The sequence below is a fragment of the Anser brachyrhynchus genome, assembly GCF_964034855.1.
Source record: "Anser brachyrhynchus genome assembly, chromosome: 1".
NCBI classification, from domain to species: Eukaryota; Metazoa; Chordata; class Aves; order Anseriformes; family Anatidae; genus Anser; species Anser brachyrhynchus.
Genome location: NC_137694.1, coordinates 168,228,105 through 168,238,433, shown reverse-complemented (window position 1 = coordinate 168,238,433; position 10,329 = coordinate 168,228,105). Strand labels below are relative to the sequence as shown.

Genomic DNA, 10,329 nt, shown 5'->3' with positions numbered 1-10,329 from the left:
TTTTACCTAAAACAGCAATTTGTAAAAGCGATGGATGAATATGGCAAGAGCAAAGGAGATTTTATATCAGCTGATCCATTACTTGATTGCATTATAACTGAAGTTTAAAGAACATTTTTCACTGATTGGATCAGGTCAAAGATCTACTTCTATGTCACAGAAACTGAAAGAAATTGGAATCAGGGGTGATACAAATATACAGAACCTTTCTTCTGAAATAATTGTATGTGTTTTTCAGGTATATATAAGTACACTAAAAGGAAAAAGAGATAACAGATTTTGTTTTCTCTTCTGACACGCACAGTGCAAAGGAATTGTCCCATTGGCTAGTAATAAATAACTTCAGGGTTTCCCAGAGGACACACTAGAACACACAGATGTCAGCATCCTCTCAGCCAACACTGGTTTAGCTGAGGAATCATTGCATAAATCCACTGAGGATTCAGTGGTATGCATTCAGAGCATACTCCTCACAATCCAGCACTGTCCCCAGGAGTGTGACATATCCAAAGAAGAGAAACAATAAAGGTGGTTCATTAACAAACAGAGCATACCGTCTTAGGTGTCTTCTGGCTAAGGTCACATGCACAATACCATTTTTAACACAAATTTTATGCCATTATTACTCCATGTATTTGTTTAATATAAACGTAATGACCACAACAAAATTTAATTTCAGTTGCCCTACAGCTATAAACACAGAGGAATGCCAGCTGATTGCTTCTTAGTGTCATTTTTAAGTTCAGAAGAACTTAGATTAAAACTAAGATCGCATATATGCAGATATTATAAATACTATATATTCCAGTGAAGTACATCTTAACAATAAAGGCCATGCCAAAAGACTCTGTGAGGCCTGAAGAAGGCATCACCATCTCAGCCAAACTTCTGCAGGAAGTACTTTGAGACGGCACCGAACAGAGGCCTAGTGAACACAAGTGTAAACAAAAATTTTAATATTGAGGACAGGACTCTGCCTTCTACCTACCAAGACAAGCATTTTCTCTGTTTTACATAGTGTTCTCTTTACAGAATAAGGATGAATTCCAAAACTTGAAATCTGCTACCCAAAAGGCAGGTAGAAATTTTAGTTGTAGTCAGAGTTAAATGCTAGGCTAGTTCTTGAGAGCTTGTGTTCAGAACGTACATCAGAGCATTCAGTGGGGATCTGTGCATTTAATAAAGCCATCTTCTCACAGACAGGTGAGTTGCAAATAGAAGACACATAGGCACCAATCCTAAACCCAACTGTCTTATTAAAAGACTCTGTTTGCCTGCCATGTGTGGTGTTAGAACAGTTTTATTTAGTAGGCAGTATATTATACGTTGACCAGACCTGGTCACATGTTCAATTTGAGCTCTAGTAATAGTCATTTTAAAATAGAAATACCTAGTAGCAAAATGACCAGGAAAGTAGGTTGCTGAAGATGTATGAACATCTTTAAACTATAATTGTTCAGAAAACTCCAGGCTTTATTGGCCATTCACAGTACTATCTACCTTTGTCGGTTATTTTATGGCATCGTTTCTTTCTCCAAAATAACTTCTTCCAATTAAGTGCTGTGCTGCTGGTTTTTGTTTTTTGGTGGTGGTGTGGTGGTGTTTTTTTTGTTTGTTTGTTTTGTTTTGTTTTCTGGACCTCACTATTTCTGCAGTAATAGTTTTTCATAGTGGTGGATATAAATTGCACTGCAGGAATATTACCAATACAAAAATTGGCCAGTATTCACTATTACAGTATATACACAACCAGATCTTGCCCCATTCCCTCTGTAAAAGCAAGGATGAAAATCCACTCATGTTGTTTCACTTGCTTACATGACTTGAACTGAAGAAAATACCAGTATGAAGGTCTCAAATTCATCTTTTTTTTTTTTTTTTACAGCAGTCTTGAATCCTTTCAAAGTGGTAGTTTCTGACTCTTAATATTCATTATAGAGCAGTCTCACTTTTATTGCAATATCTTAAAATATGTTTTGTTCTAAGTTGCTCTGAACAGCCTACAAAATAGGCATCTCATTCATCTTTTGTATTCTTTAGAGTTTCTGTTTTGTAGTCTAAGAGTACAAAAGCAATTTCCATCGCTCAAGGGACACGCACAAATTGTCTACATTAGAATTCCTGGTGTACTGAATGTGCTAAGCTACTAAGGAGTTACCACTAGAGTTTCTTCCAAATAGTAACTTTTAAAGGGAAAAATGGGTGTTGCCTCTTGAAGTCGACAATGTTTTTGCTGTCTAGACTGGAATGACTGCCTCAAAGAGTAGAAGAAGGAACAGCTAAACCTCAGTATCCTCCTTTCTGGGCAATCTTACATGCCCTCTGTCCATATCATCAGAGCAAAACCAAAAGTATCAGCAAATCTTTGTGTAGGTATCAGTCTGCTGAGCTCCTGACAAATCACCTAGTCCTCAGCATGTTTACTGAAGAGTGACATCCTCTTTTTTTCAGCCTCTTTTTTTGCTTTTTCCTGTGTGTGTGCACATATGCTGGCTTTGCCTCACAGACATCAACCCTTTGAATCAGAGGTGCCTCCTCAAAGTCAGGCTCCAGGCGGGCAGGCAGATGTGCCACCTAAATCACACTCAGTAGGAATCACGCACTGCCTACAACTTTCCAGTCACACAGAAAAATGAATGCTATTGCCCAGACCTTACCTTAGACTGCATTAAGAGAACCACTTACCCTTCACATTTAAAGGTTTAACAGCAAACCAAGGCTGCACTGGGAAATGAAGTAACTTGGGTGGAGAAATCTTTATGGTTTGGTTAGGAAGGGACCACAATAGCTAATTCATTTTAATGTGGTTATATTGTTATTGAAACAAAGTATCAGCTTCGCTTACTCCCACCTTTGTCATATTTATTGCTCACACAGAAAGCCAGTAGTAATAACCTCTAACAGTTATTTTGTACTGAATTTGTAAAAATAATAATAATAATAATAACTCAGAAACAATACTGACTTGAGGATTTGAAACAAAAAAGCATTTACTCAAGCACTCTACGAAAGAGCTTGCTGATAGCATCAGCTGCTATGGCATGGCAATCACCACTAGCTTTTATGTCTGCTTTGCCAAATGGACTTTCTGATAACACAGTTCTCCTCCACACAATTACTAGAAGAGGAAATGAGTGCTCCTTTTTTGATATCTGGCCTTCTGAATAGAATAGTTGTCATAATACTAGAGACACTCCTAGTATAAAAAGATGGATTTATATTTAGTAGGATGAGCACTTTAGTGTACAAAACTGATTTCTTATGTGAATATTAACCAAAAATCCTAATGACAGAAACTGTCTCCAAGGTGAATTCCTTCAGGAACCTGAATCAAGTTTCTTCAAATTCTCATTGCTGTTACTATTAGCAACGCAGCAAACAATTTCAGTGGCATAACATATAATCAAAAACAGGCTAGAGGTGTAGGTGTAGGTGTATATTTATCTAGCCTACTAAGTACCCATCCAAATGAAAAGGGGAATACAGCTGATAAGCTTTTATTCAGTTTAGTTAAATGAGACACTCTTGTATGGTATTTTTAGCACATCCTCCCCCCTTTCCCTTCCTCTCCTCATTAAGAATATTTAACCTGCACTGAGCTGCATTTCTTTACCAGTTTCCAATTCATTTGCCACATACCTCACAACATCAATTGTTCAGTTAGGACAGTGTTAATGGCATATAATGCAATATCATTAAACCATGCAAACTGTTGCTGCTAAATAAAAGAGGACCAAATGGCCCCTGCCTGTCCAGGCTACCTAACTACCAGGACATTCTGTAATTTATTTTTTACTGTTCTCTCTAGAACATGAATTTCTTATGGAAGAGGGTGGCAGTTAGTGACACGGTGTGCGCTAGTCCACGGCATCTGGATGCCGAGCCTGAGGTCAGCTCTTGGACTTCTTACTTAGTAGTAAAGGCACATTGGCTCAGAGCCACTTTAGCTTAGGTGAAGATGTATTTAACTTTGAAGGGCCTGGGCTTGGAAAATGGACCAGCACTGTTAAAATAATGCCTAAGTCTTGCCTAAGTCCACTAGGTAGGTGCTCTTAAGGATTTTCGGGTTTCAGTGCGATCAGTGACCTCAAGAAAAGAATGGAGAAATTACAAAGAGGAGTCATTTTGTCAAAGTGCTACGCTAGAAAAATTATCTTAGCAGTTGCTTTCCAGATGCCTATCAAAGGCAAGTTTATATTTCAGAGCACTGGGAAAAGTATCATTACACTGACAAAAGACAGAGTAAATCTGGATTTTAATATTAGCTGTGTGAATGGAAAGACATTTTACTGCAAGTTTAATCCATACCCTGCTCTCATGTATATAGCAGCATGCAAGACAGTGATGTGTACCTGCTATTTCCTGCTATTTCAGCAGTGACATCCTTTTGGTGAAGGACTGAATGCCTTTTTCGTTGTGTTGAGCTTAAGCTGACAGAAAGACATTCACAAGAAGATGTCAGAAAGACATGATGTAGTCTGAGCTGAGACAAAGAAAGACAACTGAAATAGGATGAGATCTGCGAACCACTGAGATCAAAAGAGAAGTTGAGTGTGAGTGGATTCTGCTGCTTGAAGATAAGACGAAGGTGAGCAAGCCAAAGAGAAAACACTGAAAACCACTGGCCAAAATCTGTGGGTTCAGGAAAGCCCATCAAAGAACAGAATTGCTTAAGAAACAAGTTGGACCCAGGAAACCATCCAAGAGAACAAACAGAGGAAGAAGATAGTGGAGGACAATATTTTGAAAGAACCTTTCTGGTCTGCACTTCATCAAGGATAAAGGAATATTAGGGTGGAAATGGAGCATTGCTTCTGTAATTAGGTGGAAAAAAAAGAAAGTTTTAAGAAAATAAAACTGTCTGGGTTCTGAGTACGCTAGTAAGTCTTATCTTAATAGTCCTGACCATCTTCAACTGGTCCAAGGGCTAATCTCTGGCCTTGACCGCCCTGACCCCAGCCCGTGGCCCAGACGTGCCATACCTGGGCACAGAGACCTGCCCTGAGCTACACTGTAGGTTGGCCAGTCTCCAGCCATGTCTTCTGCTTTTGCTGACAGTTCCCAGGCCTGACTTGTTACCTTGCCTTGACTGACAGTTGCTGGCAGAACCTGCCATGACCACCAGCCGGGCCCAGTGCAAGTGCTGTGGGACAAAGCTCTGGCCTGTCAGGTCATAGCCTGCCCTGTGGTCACCCTCTTCTGCCAGCCCAGCACTCCTCATGGGCATCCCAACTCTTGCCGCTCCCTGATGCTACCTCTTTGAAGCATGTAATAAGAGCCAAATTGGAGGCAGGCCAGCATGTCCTTGGAGAAGAGCAACCACAAGCAGGGCATCAGCAAGTCCAGCAAGCTTAGCTATGGAAAGAGAGGGGAGGAGGAATAGTGGAGGAGGACATGGGACCTCTAAGTGCCATTGTGGTAGCTCTGTGATCTACATGCCTTCTGAAAATGGTCTTTCAGCTCCTGTGTCACTTAGGAACTTCTGAATTGTACTGACATTCATATAGAAGAGCAGCATACAGCTTGGCACATAAACCAAGCACATACACTAGACAACAACAAATGCTTTAAGGTTATCAAAAGATTTGGTTTGTAGAGAAATCATTTATACATATGCACACTTCTGCATGCACAAGTAATGTGAAGAGAAACGAAGATTTAAGCTGAAAAGCCCAATTAAAAAAGTTAGCAGTGTTGGTATTTGCTTTCCAAACTTCTGCTTTTCTGGACTGAAGAAAGTGTATTTAGCGCTAACAATGAACAAAGGAATCATTCTACCTCCAGCCTGTGCAAAATCTTCTGACCAAAGAGCAACTCATCTCTTGCTCTCATTTGGCTTTTAGTTATAGCTAGCAAGGAAAGGATAATTCTGCATCTCTGTTGCAGGACGAAACAGGTATCCTGAATCTTCATTGCTTCAGGTGCAGTCAGCAGTCATCCAAAAACTGAACCGAGGTGTATCAGATAAAAAAATTATTTTTTCTTGCCCATATGATAGTTTTACCATGCTGCACTGCTGAACTCCACCACAACCACTCTCTCATTCTCCCTCTGCAAAGAAAAAAGGAGAGAAAATACAATCGAAAGGGCTCAAGGGAAGGGGTGAGATAAGCACAGGGAGATCACTCAACAACTATTGTCACAGCCAAAACAGACTCAGATAAGGAGATTAATAAAATTTATTGCCTATTGCTAGTGGACTAGAGTAGTGAGAACTAAAAGCTAACTAAAAACAACACCCCACCCCACCCCCCCCACTTCCACCCCCTCTCTCTGAACAGCACACGGGAATGGGGAATGGGGGCTGCGGTCAGTCCCTGACGCTTCATCTCCGCCGCCCCTTCACGGTCCCTCTCTGCCCCTGCTCCCCGTGGGGTCCCTCCCACGGGATGCCGACCTTCCCGAACTGAGCCTGCGGGGGCTGCCCACAGGCAGCAGCTCTTCAAGAACTGCTCCCACACGGCTCCGTACCACGGGGTCCATCCCCCAGGAGCAAACTGCTCCAGCACGGGTCCCCCACGGGCGGCAGCTCCCCCCAGACCCCCTGCTCCTGCGCGGGCTCCTCTCCACGGGCTGCAGCTCCGGCCCGGGGCCTGCTCCTGCGGGGGCTCTCCATGGGCCGCAGCCTCCTCCAGGCCACATCCACCTGCTCCACCGGGGGCTCCTCCACGGGCTGCAGCGTGGAGATCTGCTCCGTGTGGGACCCACGGGCTGCAGGGGGACAGCCTGCTCCACCAGGGGCCTCTCCACAGGCCGCAGGGGAACTGCTGCTGCCTGCCTGGAGCACCTCCTGCCCTCCTGCTGCACTGACCTTGGGGTCTGCAGGGCTGGTTCTCACTCCCCTCTCCTAGCTGCTGTTGCAGAGCAGGTTTTTACCCCTTTCTGAAATCTGCTCTCCCAGAGGCCCAACCAGTGTCACTCACTGGCTCAGCTCTGGCCAGCAGCGGATCCCTTTTGGAGCTGGCCGGAGCTGGCTCTGATCTGACATGGGGCAGCTGCTGGGCTCTGCTCACAGAGGCCACCCCTGCGACCTGCCCCACTACCAAAACCTTGCTATGGAAACCCAATACAGCCCAAAATGATTGAAATATTTTACCAATGTTAAGCAATGTTAATGTTTAACCAATGGTTTTACTATATTTAGTGATCTGGACTATGAATAGAATATTTTTTGAAGATTCACTGAACATTTCTGAAACTCTTGAGTTCCCATTCCTTTTCTTGAAACCACCTCAGCCTTACTATCAATTCTTTACAATAAACAGTGAAGCACAGTTAACAAGATGCTGTCATAGATATTAATAGACTGTCTATGCTGTCAATGACAAAACCATCTGGGATGTTGTATCCTGACAAAAAAATCTTCATACTTTTCAGCACGAATGTGTACTGATCTCCATTACTCAACTGCTGCAAATGTGCTATAAATGAAGCATGAAATACTGAGTAAATATAAGGTGATCTTACCAACAAGTGAAATAGCAGAAGTCCTCTAGAGTTATGAATTTACCCTTTTTTAACTTAAGAGAAAAAAAAATACTTGTTGGTAAAATAGATTTCTACATTAGAAAAGTAATAACAGATAGAAAAATAATTTCTATTTTTATAGAGAAATAATTTTCAACAAATAGACAAGTGTATGCTTTAGGACAAAGCCTAAGAGCAAGATCCCTGGAACAGCAAATTTATATTGCCTATTCTTTTACTGCACTTACTACAATATCATCTGAAAATATTATTTCATTCGTATCAGGTAGGAAATTTAAATATTACAGCTAAGCTTTCATCCGCATTTTACAGTCAGTAAAGGTACTTACCAGCTATATTTTGATTGTAAACACTGAAAGTTACACCAACCAAACTGATTGATTCTAGTCACTAATTTTCCAATTTAACATCACTAGAACAAGATTTTTAAAGCTGGTACCTAAGATTAGATGCATAAATCTGCACTTACGTGTCTTTCTGGCAGGGTTTTCAAAACTGGCCATTCCCAGTAGTCTGTGACTCATCACGTGGCCAATCAAGAAACAGAGCCAGGAGTTAACAGCAAAATTAAGCTTTTTGGAAATATATATGTTGCTTGAGATAATCTAAGCTCCCTCTTTAAACAGTGGAGATAGATCAATATATCAATTAATTATACAGCTGGGCTCTTACTGTAGGGGGAAATGAACCACCTCTGGCCACGTCCATCAAGAAACCTCTATACAGCTATATCTAAATATTCTGAATCTCATCTGTAATGTTCTCAAGTAAAATAAGGCTTTTTTTGCTTTTTTTTCTTTCCTTTTTTTTTTTTTTTTCTGAGCACATCTTCTAGCAGGACCTAGTTCAAGTTCAAATTTACAGTTTCACAGATTTATTAGAATGTTATGTTTTTCCTTTCCAGTAAGTAGTAGTATGGAACTGTGTAGGGCTAAAAAATATTGATTACTCAAACATCAAAAACTCAAATACTAAATGCCCAGGTTACCTACCTCACCAAAAGGCTTGCTAATATCATCATCCGTTCCAGCAACACTCACATGAGAAAGAAATTCAGGGTGAGGGGAAAGCTAAGTTACTATGTCATTACAAGTGACAATTTTAAATGTAAAGAAGATATGAAGAAGAATGATACCCTAATGGATTGTACACAACTACAAAAAATTAAAATGGAAATCATATTGTGAATTCTGGAAGAATTAAATACTCAAAACTGATGCATTTTTAGCTGCACTGATCTTATGAATGGTCATGATAGTACAAGTTCAGAAAAAAGAACCCAAGTGACCATGCACTGTGGAGTAAGAAGGAACAAGTATCCCTGCTTTGTTATAAAAACGCAAGCAGGACACTGTGACATTTCTTTCAGAGGCAGGCATAGCTGTGTTGATGTTACACTCCTAAAACAAGTGCTCAGAGATTTACAACTTGAATACATATAGAAACCAAAGCTGGCTCAGAACTTATGAAGCTGACTGCAACTGAGAATACCCCGCCATAAATACTAACCCAGTGCTCCACAAGCTATACTATGTGTTTGTAAGCTTTCAGGTAAAGTTTAAGTTGTTAATTTTGACTAACAGAGCCATAAATTAGTCTAGGGCCTCATAGGCTCTGTGTTCAACCAGCCCAGACAAATAAACTGCCAGCAGCCTGTTTGACAGGCAGTCCTTTAAATTAGCTTTATTTTCAAGCAGTCTAAACAAAGAAAACATTAACCCTTGGCTGAGCCAGCAAAGAGCAAAGCCTGCTGCTCCTGGTAGTCCTTGTAAGCTTTACTTCACACATTAGACTTCGCTGGGAAAACCAGAGTGCAGATAAGGGGCTACTTACATCTTTCAGCTGTGGATAATTTTAGCTGATCCCCAGCACCTTCACGCTTTTTTAAACAAACAGTGCAAAGGCAGCTGCTTATCTAGATACTCATATAGTTCTGTAAAAGTCCTCCACCCTCTTTAACACTGTTTTCCTGTCCATGAAAAGAAAGAACTCTTCAACAGCCATCAGTCTTGATTTCATGAGATAAGGCAGCAATTACCTGCATAGTCCAGGGGCAGAGACAGGCTGTAAAGTACTGCAATCATTTTTAGCATGGCAGTATTAGTCAGAATAACCAGAGCAATCCCCAGCAGATTACGCTTAAGATTTTCAACCATCCAGGTGACAATGAAGCAGTCTTTTAATGTTTTGCTGTGTTTTTCCAGAAGCTCATGTGTCAGATGTTCAACCTTCATCCTCAAACTTACTGCCTTTGAAAACTGTTGCATGAAAACTTTGTTGGTAACGTCCACACCTTCAAGAATTAAAACGTTAAAATATACTCTTACTCCCATCAGATATGTCTACATAGGCAGCTAAGCGTTGCTTGCTTTGAAGTGTTTTGCTACACAAAAAGTACACTTAATGTTGCTATGATCACTGCAGAAAACTTGGTCTTGGCACAGCCAACTGAGTAAGTAACAGAAGGCCGACAGATATCCTCTACTGTAACAGGTGTGAGGACCACTGCCACTGCACAGACTCCTCAAGTTGAGGTAGCATGTATCACAATGTCAAGCTTTTTTCATTTCCTTACCTGAAATAAACATGACATATTTTGCCATAGTTTCCCAAACCAGAATGACAGTGGTACTGAAGGAGTTTGAAGTACAAGGAGGCAATGAAGGGACTGACAAAAAAAAAAAATAAGAGGAGAGGGAAGCAGCAGTCTAGCAGCATCAGCTGCTATATTTCAAGAAGACATCAGCCTTAGCTCATTCTTGCTTTGGAGAACTGACAGACTTCCAGGAAGCCCAAAGAGTTGACTTTGCAGCCAATACAGACCATGGAGCAAGCCGCTCC

At 41.1% G+C, this 10,329-nt stretch overlaps 1 long non-coding RNA gene across 1 annotated transcript; it reads right to left on the bottom strand.

Annotated features, from left to right (window-relative positions):
• Positions 1-4,557: 4,557 nt before the first annotated feature.
• LOC308188372 lies at positions 4,558-9,813 on the bottom strand. Its single transcript, XR_013945459.1, has 3 exons — positions 7,958-9,813; positions 7,468-7,511; positions 4,558-6,051 (listed from the first exon to the last, which is right to left on the bottom strand). It is a non-coding gene; the product is annotated as an uncharacterized lncRNA (long non-coding RNA).
• Between the last annotated feature and the right edge of the window lie 516 nt (positions 9,814-10,329).